Raw genomic sequence first — 18137 nt, forward strand, 5'->3', positions numbered from 1 at the left:
GTCATAAACACTCATATTCAATCTATGTACTCAAGGTCAAAAACATTTGTTTGTGAGCATGCTCTTAAATCAGTAAAATGTTGTTGATATGCCTTCTTTGTCTGACCTGCATAAAAAAAGAATTCTATTTAATAATTTGGGGGGGCTGAGGGATAGAAGCTAGAGTTTGCTTATGAGCTATTGCTGCCTTCAAAAGTAGCATGCCTACCATCCCAATAGTTCCTCATATCCTCATTCAACTGCTTGAGCCCCCAAACTTGCTTTTTTGATATAAGGCCCTGCACAACAGCCACAGATGTGAAATCAATTTTAATTTGAGACAATCACAAATCCTCTGCTTTATGCAAGGAATATTGTGTTGTTTTGTAGACATACTACCAGAAAAAAAACATATAGTGGAGATTCAGTATATTATTTATTTTAGATTACACATAGGGCCTTAATGTTGTCTCACCCTCACTTTTTTTAATGTAGTGTTTCATATTCTCCATTTACAAAACTTTTGTGATACAGATACAGTCCTTTTGTTGTAGTTTCCATAGCATCCTGCATTTTCATCATGATTGAAATGAAATATGCCTGTTTTCAAATTTCTCCTGATAAGAAATTTAAAAAATATTGCTTGTTCTTGATTTTTCAATTCAATTTTTAGCATTTTCCCAAGTTTATTTTAAATCCTTGCTATAAGCTTTAGATGTTTTTCTCAAACATAATATTTCCATTGAATAAAAAGTTCATCAGATGTAAAAATTTTGTTTTTCTTTTCTTTATTCTTTCTTTTCTTTTTTCAAGGGGAGAGGAATGAATTCTTAACCTAGGATAGTTCTCCTGAACCCCTATATCACCAGGTTTTTAAATTGTATTTTATTTTATTTTTAGTTTTCACACAAAGTCTTACTTAGTTTCTTAGGGCCCTCTCATATTTTTAGGCTGAATTTGAAATTGTGATTCTTCTGCTTAAGTCTCCCTGAAAGGAAAGTGACCACAACACTCAGAGCAACCAAAAGATTTTTATTGGAACAGTGCAACAAAGAGAAAGGAAAGAAGAAAAGAGAGAGAGAGAGAGAGAGAGAGAGAGAGAGAGAGAGAGAGAAAGAAAGAAAAGAGAAGAGATGAAGAGGGAGAGAGCAAGAGCAAGAGAGAGACAGAGAGCACGTGCAAGAAAGATAAAGAGCAAGAGATAGAGCGAGAGAGAGGGGGGCCTGGCAAAAGGGAGTTTTTATATCCCAAACCTAATGGGGCCTCTGGGTCTGCAAGCTGCCTTGCTGGCCCAAGGGGGGTTGAGTGCTCAGCCTTGAGTGGGACTTGACACAAACAGGTGATAAAGGACCAGATAGAGGCGGATTTGAGTGTGTGGGCTATCTTGCAGCCAACATCTGTTCAGCCTGCCCTGCAGACAACACAGTTCAGCCTGCTCTGCACCCAACATTCCTCCCTTTTTGTTTTTCTAAGTGACATGGGGGACAGCTTAAAGTCCTCTGGCTTCTTCCTGCTTAATGGTGGGTGGCATTAGACCTAGAAGGGGAAGTGGAGGAATGTTCAGGGGACAGGTCTGAGAACACCAGGGCAGCCAGAAATAACACTCAATGGCTACATACAACTACTGTGGTAGGGGTAAAGTCCATAAAAGTTCCTTGAATACACAAGTCCTTGATGGCATCAAACCAGTCCTGGATGGGGGAGATTCTTGGTATCAGCCACTGGTCCTGTATCAGGAACTGTAGGAAGTATTGGAGGTGGCTTGGTTGAATCCAGTAATGTTAAGGGTGACAACCTGATTGCAGCCAGTGGAAGGGCAATCGCCTTGACCCATAAACTGAGAGTGGGTGGTGTCATCCTGGTGTCATGTCACATTGATGTAGAAGCAGTATCTGTGGTTTGAGATAAAATCTTGAGAGAGAATAATGATTAGTAAAAGAAGAAGAGGGTTGGCGAGAAATTTTGAGTTTGGTGGGCATAGTGGAAATCCAGGACTGGACATTTGGAACAAGTGCTTTTTTAAGGTGGGAGACATGGTACCAGGGGGAGTTTAGGTTTGATGCTTCCTTGTGAGGATACTGTGGAGCAGTCAGAATAAGCAGAGTGGACGTGCTGGAGAGTAGTTCTCATTCCTAGGAAGTGTAAGAGGGGTTGTGAAAACTGGAAAAAGGGGTCAGAGAGGGTTTTAGTGTCCAGTGGCATCCTTTTCTTTTTTTTTAAAGAGAGAGTGAGAGAGAATTTTTAATATTTATTTTTTAGTTTTCGGCAGACACAACATCTTTGTTTGAATTTGGTGTTGAGGATCGGTATGTGGTGTTAAAGATCGAACCCGGGCCGCACGCATGCCAGGCGAGCACGCTACCGCTTGAGCCACATCCCCAGCCCAGAGAGGATTTTGTTTTTATTTTTTTAAGGTTTTCATTCATTTATTCTTTTAAACAAGTCACTTCATACAGCATTTATATATTTAAAGTCATAGATGGGCACAGAGTCTCTGTAGCCAGAGGAGTTGGTCATGAGTCATAGGTCTCCATCTTGGGCATCAGGGCTGGAAGTCTTAAAGAAGTAGTTGATTGACCAGCTTGTTGGTGAATTTGTGTATCTGATCTTGCATGAACTTCTGTAGGCAATTTAATAGTCATGGTCCTATTAGGAGAAACATAGAGAGGACTAACAGGAATCCTCTGAGGGGGAGGAACCAAGGTCATACTTAACTGAACATTCCTCATGGAGTCTGTTGGCCTATTTGCTGTCTCCTCTTTTCCAGCTGTTCTTGTCTTTCAATACTCCCAGGAATGACTGTGTTTTGGCTTAACTGGTTTTGGTAGGTGCTTAAGATCAAGTTGGTTAAAATTGACTTTGTTTCTATCTATTGTTAAGAGTCAGCCAAGTTCCCATAGGGGTCGCTCGTGGGGGAACCTGAGAGCAGCTTCTTAGTTCTGCTAGTGCCATTTGTGCTAGGATGGGTCCAGGTCTTGCTTGACCATGTGGCTTCCCTTGGAAGCATCAGGGATGTCTCCTGTCTCCAATGACCCTCCTATTCACAGCAAATGCACTGATTGGCTGTTCATTCTTCAGTGGTCTCATTAATCTCCCTGATCAGGAGGTTATGTGGCCCAGAGTTGCAAAGCTCTTTAGTGAAGTTCCCTGTTCCCTGGATTCAGACTGACTCAGAGGGCCAGAGCCAAATATTGGTTTTCTTGGCCATTTTATTTTAAGTTTAAGTCTTGATAATAAACATCCAGCAAAGTCAGTTTCACCCTAAATTAAGAGTATTGGACTTTAGCTGAAGTCTGGCCTACTTTGGAGTCATTCTGACATATATTAAGATGGGAAGCACAGCCTTATCTCAGGTAAGCCAGGGCTCTTTATAAATCTTAGATAAATAAAGGGTTCTAGTATTGAAGCTGATCTTTTTTGTTTTAATATTATTTTATAAAGTTTACATATATTGTTGCTTGATATCACATGAATACTAGGTAATACAGTATATTACATTTAAATTGTACCCAGTGTATAGAACTTTATATTAATCTTATTGATAACAGGTCCAGATACAGAACATTAAATGATATAAATAAATATCCAATATATTATTTTTAAGAGCCTAAAATAACCATCCAACCTTTTGGAGAACACCAGCTTGATATAATTTTTTTTTAAAAAAAGCTTCTATCTTAATGAGATATACCTGGAAAATATGAACATATTTAATATACAAAGAAGAGTAATAGTACCACAATTATTATTGATGTTTTTATATTAATCAAGTTTAGCTTTTAAAAAATAACATATTATAATATTGCAAAATAACAGTTGTTGTTTAACCATAGTTGTATATACAGACCTTCTTTAGCACTTACTTACACCTATATAGCCAATATACACAGAACTTTATCACTTGCTTAAACCCCTCTTATTTACTTAATAGACTCTCTTATCCAGAAACACATTTTCCTTCTATTAAATCCATACCTAGAACCTTCTAATTTCTCTTTCCAATCTGTTAACTCCTTCTTTATTCACACTTTGAAACAATCCTTGCAAATTTCTGAATTTAGGCAAATTATTTTATTTTAATAAGAGATATCTTGTTATTTGCAGTACACAATGAATCACATCTGTTGACCATTTCATGAAAACATGAACAATGTTTAAGTATATAGAATTATACTGTTGTAGGGACAGACAAGGCAGGGCACCTAAGATAGCAATGAAGATAGGGAAAAAGTCTTATTTGGTTGCAACCGGATTCAGAGGGCTCTGCTTCTGTTGTAGTCAATCAATTAATCCCCTGAACCCCAAAATTATACAAACAGTGATGACATTTCAGTCCCTTTGAAATTTTGATGGAGGCTCACAGCAGGCCTAGCAGGTGCCCTGGAGAAGACTTGGACCTGGATGGCAGCATTAGAACCTTATTTTTCTCCATCTGAAATTATTCAATATTTTGAGATGACTTTCTGACTGGAGGCAGAAAACAGGAATCATTTCAGAAGAGTTGAGTCAGCTCAGAAATGTGTCAAACCCTGCTGGGCACTCGGCTCAGTAGTTGAGTGGTCAGAAATATCAGCAGTGGCCTCATGATTGGCAGCCTTGCACAAAGAAAGATCAACCTTGGTGCTTTTCCAGTTTCCAGGTAAGTCAGATGGATCCCAAGCATTGGGCACTCACCTGCCTTCCTAAAAAACCTGCAAAGCCACTATCCAGGTGTTCATTCTTAATAGTTGCTGAACACTCTGTGCTTTTCAAGGTGAATAAATAAATAAATAACAGATCATGACTGCTCACCCCAGCCTGCTTGTTTTTATGCAAACAGAGTTGATCTGTTTCAAAAGGAGCTAAGTGGGGCTGTGATCCTGGCTCAGTGGTAGAGCATTTACCTAGCATGTGTGAGGTCCTGGTTTCGATCCTCAGCATCATATTAGATAAATAAGTAAATGTACTGTGTTCATCCACAACTAAAAATTATTTTTAAAAAAGAGGCTAAGTGTTCTGTCTTGCTCTCCAAGTGGTGCAAAAAGTCACATAATCATTAAGAGAGACTCAAGGAAGACACAGGCAGGAGGCAATGGCAGGAAGAAGTCCACAGCAGAGGAGGGTCTGACTCCTGGTGCTCAGGACTTTCTAGATGGAAGAAAAGGAACCCAGCGCCTCCCTGGGAACTGCGCCCCAGTGGTGGCGGCTGGGTCCCCTGTCAGCCGAACTGGACAGGTTTCCAGAGGGTTTCTCCAGGTCCCCAGTCCTGGGAAGACAGTGTCCCCCTCTTGGTCTTTCTTCTTCTTTTAGTTTGCTCGGGTCTAGGGTTGGCACCAGGTGAGCAAGTTGCCTCGGGAGTGGGAGCTCGCCCATGAGGGGGCGGGAGTACAGGCCCAAGGGCAGCAGAGCCTGGCAGCAGGGGAGGCTGGAGCTCCCAGTCCCCCTGTGGAGAGGGCAGGAGGCCTGTAGTGACTGCGGGCTGTGCTCTGGGGTCCATGGACTGGGGCCTTGTCCCCGGATCCCTGGGCTCTGCAGGTTCCAGGGCTTGGTGGTGTCTCTGGCACTCTGTTCTAGGGCTCTTACTTGTTGCTCTCCATCACTGTGAAGGGCCCAGCTTTGGAGCCCGCTTTCCTGAGGCTGTGGGTGCCACCTTCTGTGTGCCCTGGAGGCCAGGCTGCCCAGATTTTGGAAAGGACCAGAGTGCAGCATTTGCTCCATGACCCTGAAAGTGCCTCACTGGGGAAATCAACTCCAGTATGAAGCTCCTGATCCTGAAGGGATCTCAGGGGACATGTGAGTTGGGGCATGGCCTGCAGAATGTGGGTCTTGGGAAGAGTTGGCAGACCTAAGGCCAGGCGACAGCAAAGAAGCCTCCCAATTTACTCTCTGGGCTGGCTGCCAGGCACTGTCAGGTAGGGACACCTGGGGCCACCCGTGGGAGATCAAAAGATTGAAAACAACACCTCCAGTCCCGAGATGGCAGAGCCTAACAGAGGGGCATTTTCAAAAAGATGAAGAGATGGAAAATGGTCAAAACTAGTATATTTTAAAGTTGAAATGAAAGCTTGCAAAATTTTGGGACCGTATTTTTGTGTAACTTGTGCCTAAATAAATATTAGGTCATTGACTCCCTTCTACTCTTTTAGTTTTTGTTTTTATTTTATTTTAGCAAAGAATCGGTTTTGCCAGAATTTTCCTCAGGAGCTGAGCATTACCCACAGCAGGGAAAACAAACTTACACTTCGCAGGTTGATTTTGACTTCAAGTCTGGGATCTAGCACTTCTAAATGTAGAGGAAAATCATTTCTTGCTGTGTTTTCCATGTGTGATTCTTTCCCTTATCCTCAAGGACCCAGTGATATTTGTTTATTGGTTTCATAAGCTTCTATTTAAATGTAGTTTTTGTATGAAATACTCCCAGTTGCCACAGGGTGTAGTTTGTCACAGTAAGCTGCTACTGGCTTCACTTTCCAAGAATGTACATCATTTCCTTTCTTTGATTTTAGGGAGTTGATATTACACAGCATCTGATCTTTGTGGGGACAATTTTCCATAGTACATCTGTCATTAAAAAGGCTTTTGGGTTTCCTTCCTAAGAGCAGTGCATAAATTTAAGCCAAGCAATGTTAAAGGATAAGATGTTTTTCAGCATCTAGAGTATTATAAGACTACTGTAGAAATAAATTTTAACAACCAAGACCTACTAAAAGCCACCTCCAGATGGTACCCAGACAAGCTTATCATTCATGCAAATGATCATTGGTCATTTACTTTGTAGCTGCAACTTCAGAAAGCATATGTGCTGAAGCCATTGTAATATTATTTTATTCATCTTGAATACATATGCAACTAAATCTGTAACATACTCATCATTGTGCTGCTGTTATCAAACAAAATGTCATGTGATTATGCAACACAATATTATATATCTTTTTTTTTCATTCACTAGAAATTGATCTTTCAGTCTATGACTTAAGGCTTGTGCTGTATGCTCTCTCAAAGCAATTATCTGCATCTTAGTAACCAGAGATGAATTTTTAAAAAGAATAAAAAGTACCTCATCCTTGGGAGTAACTAGAGTTACAGGAATGCACCATTAGGTGAGTTTGTATACTCAACTTTAAGAATGTTACAAAATAGCCATGTACATGGTCATGCACTTCAATACCGGTGATACAGGTTTCTGATGCTTGAGGATCAATAGTTGTAGATTAGCCTTGACAACTGAGAAAAACCCTGTCATAAAAAAAAGAAGAAAAAGATCTGGGAGTATAACTCAGTGATAGAGGAGTTATGAGTTCAGTTCTTTATATTGCTAACTAAGTTAGAAATATGAAACAAAAATATGATTAAAATTAATACTATTAATATTTTATTATATAGACTTCTCTCTAGCTGTAAATTCATCATAATTTTGCACAGCATTAAAACCAGTGTTCTAACAGAAAGCAGAGAAAGCACAAAAATTTTACAGGATGAATCATATTTTCAAATTAAATCAAGTTTTGAACTGTAACAAATTGTATAGATAAAATGAAAATCAACAGACTCCCAAATAAATAATATTTCCTCATTATGTGTCAAAACAAGTCCAATGTTTAAATATTAGGAAATAAGACAGCATTTAAGATGGGGTGATTTTAACAGCTCTCTTTCTGTTTGACATCACAATTTTGCCTTTGTATGAACTGAAAAGAACTGGTATGGTGATGTGTTTCTTTAATTTCAGTGACTCAGGAGATTTAGGCAGGGAGATGTCACATTCAAGGACAGCTTCAGCAACTGAGTAAATACTAAAGCAAGCAAACAAACAAACAAAACCACAACTGTGTTGGGCAAGGTGCACATAACCATAATCCCAGAAGGATGGGAAAATGAGGCAAGAAGATTGTAAATTCAAAGTCACCCTCAGCCAAAGTGAGACGCTAGACAACTCAGTGAGACTCTGTCTCTAAGTATAATACAAAATAGGGCTGGGGATGTGGACCAGGGTTAAGTGCCCCTGGCTTCAACCTCTGGTACAAAAAATTAAATAAAATGGGGCTGGAGGTGTGACTTTGTGCTTAAACGCCAGTGGGTAGGATCTCTGGTTCAAAAGAAACAAAAAAATCTGCTCTTTTGAATAAGTGTCACTATCTAACATCCAAGAGAATATGAAAATATTGATAACTCATGTAACCTAGAGGAGGTGAGTTTTGGCTTTGAGATAAGGTAAATTTTAACCTGAATTCCAGTAAAGTTACTTAGCAAATATTCTTGTGAGAATTAGCAAATATTCTTTCACACTGAACACCTATGTGAACCTTATCTATTATAAAAGGTACAATAATCATTAATGCCAACATGTAACAATTATTCAGCTTCATTTATATACAGAAAGAAGATGATATATTTTTACTCCTACTCTAGGACAATGTAGAATGTGTTTCCAAAACTTTGAATATGGTCTCTTATTACTTTTAATGAATTATGTAATTCTGTTTGCTATGAAAGAGGTCAGGTATCAGGTCAAGAAATATTTGAATGTTTTCATTTTTGCTTTCAGAACACTGTTACCTCCATGAGAACAAGCCCACAATACTTTTTTAATCATGAGTTATTTGGGGAAAAAAATATCAGGGTGTTTTATTGGCAGCCAGATTATACTCTAAAGTTCAGTGTATTTACCAACTATCAGCTAATCATATGCAGCAAAGATTCCAGGTGAACTGAGCCTAAATGGAAGACCATCCCCAATATGAGCTAATAAGTTTTAGAATGAGTTAATTAGTGACAGATAATTAGTTAATTTATTCACTATAGGCTGGATGCCAGGATTCAATCATATGATGTGCAGAGGTTGTATGAAGAAAAAAACAGCAGTCATCTTATAAACAGTGATTTATTTTTTCTTCATTAAAATTTTGTTGACTCTCTTAATAAACTGTATTGAACTATAGAAAAATATTTATAGACATATATGCCTTTAATTGTGAAAATATTCTCCCACTACCTTATAAATTTGGTATGAATATTAGCACAATTATAAAAGCCAAATATCTCAATCCTGCCTCTAGCGTCAAGGTGAAATTGCAAAACAAGTTTCCCTTTAGTGTATTTATATTGTAGAGTCTGGGATATATATATATATATATATATATATATATATATATATATATATATATATATATATACACACACACACACACACACACACACACACAAGTAGTGAGGGTACACAAGTCTAATACACAGTCCTTTTTTTCTTAAATTTTTATTTGTTGCTGTAGATTGATATAATATCATTATTAGTTTGTTTCTTTTTTTTTTTTTAATGTGGTGCTGAGTGTTCAACCCAGTACCTTACACATACTAGAAAAACACTCTACCAGAAGATTCTGACCTCTTTTTTCTTTGATTTTGAGGGCCTGCTATCCTCTCATGTTTTTAATTGCTGGACTCAGCAGTTTTAGATGTGCTTCTTTTCACATTTTGACACCATTGTCAGCAGATCCAAGATCTTAAATTAGATAGTCCTTAATACAAAGTTTCTCATTTTGACTTCTTAGTTAAGTATAGGTAGATGCAAACTATTATTGAATTAAATAGTTTTTATTTGAGTTTCTTTACAAAAGTCTTTTTTTTTTTCTTTTCTTAGGTCACTATGTTCTCAGGTTAGAATATTAATAGGAGATGCTTTCAGTTCATGGGAAATATAATTTTTTTTCAGTAACAAAAGAGAATTCGTTTAATTCATTGAATGAATTCTAATGATTTTAATGGAGAAAAAAATGAGTTGTTGAGACACATAAGGAAAATTCACAATATTAAAATCACGTTTAGGATAGACTAGAAAGAAATAATAATTAATAAAAGAATAAGTGCAAATTATCCAGAAAGATTTTAAAAATTTGAAAATGCCTTTCCCCCATAAGCCTGTAGAACCAACATTGGATGATGATAGCAGCATAAAATATTTTAGGTTCTAAGGTGGAGACTAAAGTAAAAGAAAAATGTTGATGGCTTCAGAAGTTCTTTTTCTCCTTATGAGTTTTTTAAAAAAAATTTTATTACTTTTAATTTGGTGGAGAGATACTGAAAAACTTCCATGGCCCAGGGAGAATTGCCCCACCTGTCCACCTTCTATGCCCTCCACCCATATTTCTTTTTTTTTCCTCAGTCCACCTTTGCCCCCTCCTCTGCCCAGTCCTTTCCATAGTGACAGGACTTGAAAGCAGTCACTGCTGGGGAGGAGGAGGGAGGGATGGACTTGCTTCAGAGCCCCCTCCTCTTCTCCAGAGCTCCAGCGGTCCATCTCTCTTGGCAAATGCTGAGATGAGGAGGAGGAGGGGGAGGGGTGAAGCAGGAAGAGGAGGAAGAGGAGGAGGGGAGGAGGAGGAGAAGCAGGAAGAGGAGGAGTGGAGGAGAAGGAGGAGGAGGAGTGGAGGAGAAGGAGGAGGCATAGGAGTGGAGCAGGAGGAGTTGCTAACAGGAGGAGTTATAACACGGAAAGTAGGCTGCTGCACCCTCAGCTACAGCCTCAGCTACAGCTTCAGCAGCGAAGGTCAGCGCCCTGGGCAGCGGGCACCTGACTGAGGATGACAGGAGCCAGTCACCGCGCCTTCCCCCAGGGGCTGCGAGGGCGGGTGGGAGGTAGGCGGGGGCTCTGGGTCCCCAACCCTGGCTGTGAGTGCCCGCGTGGAGCCCCAGGAGAGGAGCGCCCCCAAGAGGGCTGTTTCTGGGTGCTGGCACCGCTGCCCAAGTCTGCGGAAAAGGGGAGTTGCATCCCAGGGACGCCGTGGAGATGGGGAGTTGGGGTTTGGGGTGGGGAGGGCGGGAAGCAGGCAGGGGAGAAGCGGAGTCCCAGGAGAGAAAGGAGGCGCTCCAGCGCCTCGGGAGAACTCGGGAGATGAGTCCCGGAGCGCCAGGCGGTCGGAGCCTGCAGCCCCCGGTGCTGGCCAGATGTGGGCGCCCAGGGGGTCCGGCGCAGGCGCGGACCCCACTGGATAAGCAAGTGCCTGCTGCCCAGACTGTTGCGGTGTTGGAGACAGCCTAGGTTCCAGCTCTCCCGAGGGCAGCGAGGGGAGGTAGGACTCGGGAAGTGCTGGGGGTGTGTGAAGGTGAAGCAGAGTGTCAGAGGCGGCCACTGGCTGAGCCTCTAGGAGGAGAAGGAGGAGGACGGCAGCCCCGCCGTTGTCAGCACCAGGGGCAGGGACAAGGGGCGCAGCCCAATGCGGGCTGACAGGAAGGAGCTGCAGCGGGCAGGGCGGCTGAGGCTCCGGCAGAGCAGGCCAGGCCGCGGATGGGAGGGAGGAAGCCAGGACCAGATCAAACAGAAACTGCTTGCATTAAGATCTGTAACCACCCTGGTGAGGTAACTGAACCCAAAGAAAAATCAAAGCACGAATATTGCGGTTTAGAATAAGTGTGCAAAAGGCTTAATTGTTCTAAGGCAAGGAAGCAATGTAAACCATAATTGTAACTATGCAGTTATAAATCACAATTTTAAACAAAAGGACAGAAAAACAGGCAGAAGTACTGAATTAAAGAACAGGATAGAGTTTTTAACTCATAATAGAAGACTTGACAATCCTTACCAAAGGGGTGAAGATGTTCAGAAATTTTTCTTTATGAAGATAATTTGTGGAAGGAGTGAGTTTTTTGTTTGTGAAGAAAATTTTGGCAGAACGTACAGAATAAGAGAAGGAATAGCAAAAGCACAAAAGTCACAGAAGGAAGCTAGAGTCTAGTAAGATGTTCAGTAATAGGGTTGAGGATATAACTCAGTTGGTAGAGTGCTGGCCTCACATGCACAAGGCCCTGGGTTTAATTCCCAGTACCACCACCACCAAAAAAAAAAAGTTCAATTACAAATTTTTATTGTGTTTATCATGATGCTATTTAGAATTATTATTAGTATTATTATTTATATCAGGAATTGAACCCACAGGTGCTTAACTACTGAGCCAAACCCCAGCTCTTTCTTTTCCTTTTTTTTTTTTTTTTTTGAGGCTGAATCTTGCAGAATTTTTGAGACTGGCTTTGAGCTTGCAATTCTCATGCCTTAGTCTCTAGAGCCAAACAAGATTACAGCCATTCGCCACCATGCAATGCTTGGAATTTTTTTTAAAGTTATTTTATTATTATATATCAGGAATTCACCCGACAATGATTGTATTTTCTTTGCTAATGTTTTGAATAGAACCTGTACCTTATACCACAAATAACCTAAAAACTCACTCTTTATGTAAATATGATATCATCTTGGCATGAGTGGAATGACTCTACAGTTCTTGAAGTGACTCCCTAAGTATGGTCAACCATAATGTCAAATCTTTGATATTGTTTCATAAAAAATTTGGAAAAGAATATGGCACATTAAATGTATATTCTAATAAAATTAAAAAGCCTTGAAAAATATGTCTCAGATACTTGTGCTTTAATCCATTAGGAGTAATGTTTTAGACTGTATAGTTGAAAAAACAAATGTTCTTTAGAACCCCACATCTCAGTGATTTATTTAATCAATGTTTATTTCCCACTCAAAAAGGTCTAAAGTGAACAAAATCTAATGGTCAGGCAGGTCTACTGGGTGGCTTACATCTGAGATAGTTCTCAATACTCTGGGGTTCCTGCATTTCATGGGTTTTATGAATCATTTTTCCTCTACAATTTGTTAGTATCACAAGAGTACTTGTTTCCATCAAAAATATCTACCTTAGTCTCCTAGACCTTAGAAATCTTCACTTTGTGATGGTGTGCTGTGGGAGATGCATTAGCTTTCAGAGTCAGTTTCAGCCTTCAGCACACTTGTTTGTGCTACTTGCCATCTTTAAGGATTTTTCCAGCATAAAGTATGCTTAGACAGTTATTTTGTGTATGGAGAAAAACTTGAATTTTTATTTAACTTGCCTCTTGACTGACTGATGTATCTTAACCAGTGATGAATTTCTATTAATACTTTTACATGAATAATAAATGAAAAGGCATATTTAATAGGATAAAATTATAAGTAAAAATAGAATGAGCCATTATGCCTTCATTAAGATTGCCAAATGAGAAAGAAAATTAATGTATTTTAAATATTTGTAATTTAAAATTATTGTACTTTAAATATTATAGCAACTACAGTAACTTTAAAACTGTTTCTTTATCTTAATATATATGATTGAAACTTTATAACTTAAAGATTATTTTTTCAAACCTGAACTCAATGAATCACACCTCACCAGGTGCAAAACTTAAAAATGAAGGCAGAGAATTTGTATATTAAGAACAAGATTAAAAAATTAAAAAAAAAATAGATGGCTATTATAAAACCTGGAAGATAATGTTGAAAAGATTCTTCAGAATGAAAACAGAAGATTGGGCAAAGAGAATAAATTTTCCTAACATGATTCTAAACTGAGAGAGAGAGGAGGTATGGAAAAGGGGAGATAGAACATGAAAAAATAAAACTCCCTACTGCTGAGTGGGAATGTGAATCTTCAAAGAGTTTAAAGTCTTTCCACAAAGTAAAAAGTGATCATGAATAAAGGTGCCAAACCCACAGTTGTCCCTTAGTTACCACCAGTCTCCCTGTCTAAAGACACAGGAGAAGTTCTTTCAAGTTTTTTGAGATAGCTTAAAACTAAACGTCCAAGCCAGTCAACCTTTCTTTAAACTAGGAGGTAAACATAAAGACCATGGTGTCTATACAGACTTTATATCCTGTGATATTACTGTGTCTGTGTTTTAAACAATTTCATCTGTTGCTTTATGAATTGTTAAAAATGACGGTATTCTGTAATGGAGTCCTTTGTAAATTAGCTGATAAATGTTGAATAAGAAAAAAGTTATCTACCATAGCTAGAATATCAATTAGGACATGGTGAAAGGCATTAAAATTAATTAATCTAGAGAACTAGAAGTAAAAGTGTCCCAGAAATGAATGTAAATTTGCTAGTTTACATTTAACTTCTGGATTCTTACCATGTATCCATTAAAACATAAGATTTGAAGAAAAATATTTTTTAAGACAGTATGTACTAGTCCTTTTTCTTGGCTAAGGGAAGTCAGACTTCTTAAGACCAACTCCATTACTCTTTCATATATCCCTAAATGCTGTGTGGTCTTGCACTGGCTTTGGCCTTGTTTTCCAGTTCCTACTGTTCTATTGCACTTTTTGTTCTGACATTATTTAAATAGTGCTCTCATTTTGGATGGTTCTACACATTCTGTATTATGAGCAACAAGCACAGGGTAATTATTAATTATTAAAGAAATACTAAGGCAAATTACTTCTAAAAATAGATAAAGAGAGCTAATTATTTTCTTTAACTGTTTTAAGACCTAAATATTATTACTCAAAAACTTGTTCTTCATTTTTTTCTTTTTGATTTCACAGTGGAAAGATGTGAGAGAGACACATGGACAGACACAGGGGATGTATAAAATTTTCTGAGGTTAAACCTTGTTGTGCACACCCATTTCTCAAGAATTTGCTTAGAATTCTGACTTCTTTTCTCTAACATATTAAATCATTAAGATTTGGTAAATTAGAATGCTTATTAGTTTTGACTTTACATCAAAATTGATTCTGATATTTACTTGCCAAGAATTTATTTATTTCATGATCCTCAGATTTTTGAGGCTTACTTAATATTCTTATAATCTTTCTCTTATGCTTACATTACTCAGAGACAGAATTGCTGTACTCTTTCATATGTATTTCTTAAGAGTAAAAACTTCAGAGTATTTGTTCGGGTATCAAAAGTATTTTAAATTAATCTCATGGTAAAACAACTCTAAATGCTCCTTTCTATGTTTTCACATTTTCAAATTGAGGTTTTCTTCAGAGCATATTTTACTGAATATTTGTGTTTCACAATAACAGACTCAGAAATTTCAGTCACTAAAAGCCATTTATTTACTGATATATGTACAATTGGATTTTTAATTTTGTGCATCTACAGTAATATTTGATAATAATATTCATGATGCTTTCATGAACAAAAGTATATTACAAAAATAGATGTATTTCACTATACCTTAATAAAAATGGACATGTACATGTATCATTATTTAAATGTTTATTTTCACCTCAGGGTATATTTTACCAATATTATTATAAAATAAATCATATAACATTTATTACTTTATGTTTATTTGTTTGTACCATATTTATTTATTATGTTATTGTTATATACATATTGCTGGTTAATACATTCTTTTTTTTAAAGAGAGAGAGAGAAAGAATTTTAATATTTATTTTTTAGTTTTCGGCGGACACAACATCTTTGTTTGTATGTGGTGCTGAGGATCGAACCCGGGCCGCACGCACGCCAGGCAAGGGTGCTACTGCTTGAGCCACATCCCCAGCCCCAGGTTAATACATTCTTAAAAAGAAAATGCTATTTAATAACCATAGCAGTGTTATATTAAAGAGCTTTTTAAACTACTCTTTTAATACATATTTTCTTTTATCTTTCTAAAACCTTCTAGAATGTGTAAATTTATAAATATACACATTGAGAAACAAGAGATCCTATGGCAATAAGTAATATATCAAAGTGTCAAAACCTGATAAATTCAGTGCTAGAAAATTCAGCTTTCCTGAATTGCAGGTCAATGATGTCTCTAATGCAGATAGTAAGCAAAACTTTAAGATAACTAAATTACTGTAATTGAAATGATTCAGCAAACTATTTGGCATGAGCATATATGTCCTCAATTTTAATCAAATATATATTAGATTTATTTATAATATATAGGTTAATTAATTCCTTTATTATTATTATCTCTTCTTTGAGAAATGACCTCTAGTAAACAGCCTCATTTGGCCTCAGGATGCGTGTACAGTAAGAAAAAAAGTCTCAAGAGTTCTCTCTATTATATTCATAATATATTCACATATCCCCAAGGCCTTTTACATACTGGTCAGTCACACACAGCAATCAATTTGAAAGTTCATAAAGTTTTGCAATATAACATTGTTATCAACGAAAATGAATATGTCTTTTTAAACCCAGAACTTGAAATGACACTGGACTCAAGAGATCAAGTTTATGAAGACAGGAGTTATGTTTTATGGCTTCTGTTTATCTGCAGAAGAGCTGTCAAGGTGAAAGGGGTTGTGTGAGAATGGCCTTAGGCCTGAGCCTAAGCAACTCCTGTAATGCCAGATTCATGGGACCCCAATAGACCTCCAGGAGCTGAATCTGATGTAATCACACAAGGGTGTTTATTGTAAGCTCAAGCCTGGACTCACAACCATTTCAGATACAGTGGTCCGAAAGAGTGAATCTTGACCCTTAATTCAGTGAGGATTAATAGATTTTTGGGGATACTGTATGCATCACAACATCACACAGCCAATCATTTCACATCACATAAAAGTCAAACAACAACTCTTAACATTGAATAGCACATTCATTGGCAGGAACAAGTTGTGTAAGGGTGATTGGTTAGTTCAAGTTGTGGATACATTTGAACTGATTGGTTTAGGCCATGAGATGTTGCAAGAGTGTTTATGATAAACTTGCTTAATCATGTTACCAATCAACAAAACTACTGGGAAGTTCACCTGGTGTATCAGGTATTTTCTGTTTCTCATGCTTTTTATGGTAGCTAGGGGGTTGCTATGGGTCCTAACCTAGTGTAACTGAGTCAGGATCACTTGGCATGGAAGATCTCTCCAGTTATTTACAGACAAACAACTCAGCACGGTGGGTATATGCCTAAGACCACTCTGAGTTTTTCCATGGACAAGGGTAACTCCCCCCTTTGGACAGGCTTTGCTCTGAGGTAGAGGCTGGTTTCTCAAAAATGGAGTCACATCAGTTTCTCACTCCATTTAAAAATATCCATTTTGAAACCTGAGGTCATTATTAGAGGTCATTTATCACCAGGCACACGCACAGAGCCCTCTAATATGGCCTCAGACAAATTACTTCCCCTCACCCTGATAAACTGAATAAAGCCTCTGGCAGGCTTGCCTCTCCTGATAAGAGTGAAAGGTGAGAACATCAGGATGGAGACCACCAGACCAGATATTTCTGACCTCAGGGTAAATGAGAAATCTGATGGCACCTGATAATTACAAGGTGTGGTTAAAAAAATAAATTAAAAAAAAATAGTATAAAAAATAGAGTGAATAAACAGGGATTCAGCCAGCCTAAACAAGTATGTACTCCAGCTAGAGAGCCTGATGAGGACCTACACTGACATCCCATCATTTGCCATCATTTTTTTATTCTCTGTGTGATCCTCAGTGCTCTCAAACTCTACCACCTTGTCTGGACCTTTGTGAGAGCTGCAACTTCTCCCTGTGACCCTCTTCTCAACTGGTCGTCCACTCCCCACCAGAAAAAGCCTGTTTTGGTTTGGGACCTGATCACTGCTGTCTGAGTGAGTGTGCATCTGCAGGACATAAAACCTAAGGCTTGATAGTTTTGAACTTAGCATTCAGAGGTAATGTCTGTCACTAGCCTTTCATGATTAAATCTGTTTTGCAATGTTCAGAATTAATCTAAAATTGTTTTCTGGGAATTAATTAATCTAGAATTGCTTGGTGTTATTTGATTATCTCCACTGCAGTGCCTATCATTAAGGATTGTTGTTTTCTTTTTTTAAAGAGAGAGAAAGAGAGAGAGAGAGAGAGAGAGAGAGAGAGAGAGAGAGAGAGAGAGAATTTATTTATTTATTTTTTAGTTTTTTGCAGATACAACATCTTTGTTTGTATGTGGTGCTTAGGATCGAACATGGGCCGCATGCATGCCAGGCGAGCACACTACCACTTGAGCCACATCCCCAGCCTGGACTCTTGTTTTCTTCATTAGGAACCTATAGAGTAAAGTTGTATTAAGAATCTGAGTGAATAAAAAATTGAAAGGGGCAGAAATGCATGAACATTCTTTATTTCTCCCCTTACAGCATATGTCACAAATTTGCTCCCTGGCAATATGTTGTTATTATTTTTAAAGTATTAAATTAAGGAATTCTTATAACTAAGGATTATTATTATCTTCAATTCTAAATGCTGACTGTACTTTTGGCATTATCTCTGTCTTTTGACTGTTATTGTTACTGCTGTCTACTGGAAATGAGGCCTTGCTTTCCCAATGCTAAAGTATAAACCAGAGAAGCATGTCAAGGCAAGTTTAGAGTGGAAAGTTGAAGTTTTATTAAAGTACAGCAGAAAAGATTTCTCCCTGGCAGAA

This window comes from Callospermophilus lateralis, unplaced genomic scaffold (genome assembly GCF_048772815.1).
Source record: "Callospermophilus lateralis isolate mCalLat2 unplaced genomic scaffold, mCalLat2.hap1 Scaffold_45, whole genome shotgun sequence".
In the NCBI taxonomy this organism is placed as follows: domain Eukaryota; kingdom Metazoa; phylum Chordata; class Mammalia; order Rodentia; family Sciuridae; genus Callospermophilus; species Callospermophilus lateralis.